The sequence below is a fragment of the Lissotriton vulgaris genome, chromosome 4_1 (genome assembly GCF_964263255.1).
Source record: "Lissotriton vulgaris chromosome 4_1, aLisVul1.2, whole genome shotgun sequence".
NCBI lineage: Eukaryota > Metazoa > Chordata > Amphibia > Caudata > Salamandridae > Lissotriton > Lissotriton vulgaris.
The window spans coordinates 1,318,128,051-1,318,129,183 of NC_141691.1; the positions used below are offsets into that span (position 1 = coordinate 1,318,128,051).

The window sequence follows — 1,133 nt, forward strand, 5'->3', positions numbered from 1 at the left end:
CGAAACATGGAGGTAATGAAAGAAGTCACTTGTCTATAACATTTTAATGACACTCAATGTTTTCAAATGAACAAATATGTACTTTCATGGATTACGTAGCAGGGGCGGCCTTAGGCATGTGCAAGCTGTACAGGGCCACCAAACCCCAGGGGCCACCACGCCAATATATATCCTTAATATAATAATCCTCTGAGGATGGATACATATTTGCTTGGCGGCCCCTGGCAGGGATTTGGCAGCCTCCGGCTCTGTTCCACTTCCAAACACCCTGACCCCCTTCCCCCCCCCCCCTCTTCACTGGCCTCCGCGCTCCGCCCCGCCCGACGCCCTCTACCGGGGCCTCCTACCTATGCTCCCTGCCCAGGGCCACCATGAGCCTAGAGCCGCCCCTGGATGACGACGATGCTCCTCATATCACTGTGCGTGTAATTCCTGGGGGTACGAAAACAATGAAGACACTCTAAGTCAAACTGCTGCCACGAATAAATAGTGTAATTTGAACCAAATACCATTCAATTAAAAGAGCGGGAGGATAGTAGTCTGAATTGGGTTATGAGGCGCCTTTGCCTCACCTCAGTCATTGCACTCAGAGTGGTGCCAGCCGCAAACCACTTCCAATGCCCGGAGGGGGTTAAGCATCTGCGAGCGCCAGATACAGGGTCCCGCATCTCTTGCCGCCCCCTTTGGGTCCCGGTATTCTGGGAGCACGCTCCCCTTTTCAGAGGATGCCCTGCTGGGGCAATTACCGGCTCTTGTCTCAGACCTTCCCCAAGGTACTTGAGGATGCCCTGCTGGGGAAATTACCGGCTCTTGTCTCAGACCTTCCCCAAGGTACTTGAGTGACACGCACTCTGCACGTGACCTCAATGATAAGCTTCCCCCGCTGCTCAATCATGCACCCCTATTCCTTTATATATGGCTCCATTACATATGCTTGGTAACTGAGGGTGGTTTTATCATTTTTGAATTGGGGGGGGGGGAGGGGGGGTTGTGGGGAAATGTACTAAAGATGGACAATAAATGTTCTAAAGGAAGGAAATACAATGTATAAAACGCACACTATCAATTCGCAAATTGCCGGTTTCACCATGAAAATCATTATAGCTCGGGACTGCGAATATGCAAATCAAGCT

At 50.9% G+C, this 1,133-nt stretch overlaps 1 pseudogene; it reads right to left on the bottom strand.

Annotated features, from left to right (window-relative positions):
* Window positions 1-523: 523 nt before the first annotated feature.
* LOC147723933 (Nuclear RNase P) lies at window positions 524-885 on the bottom strand (annotated as a pseudogene).
* Between the last annotated feature and the right edge of the window lie 248 nt (window positions 886-1,133).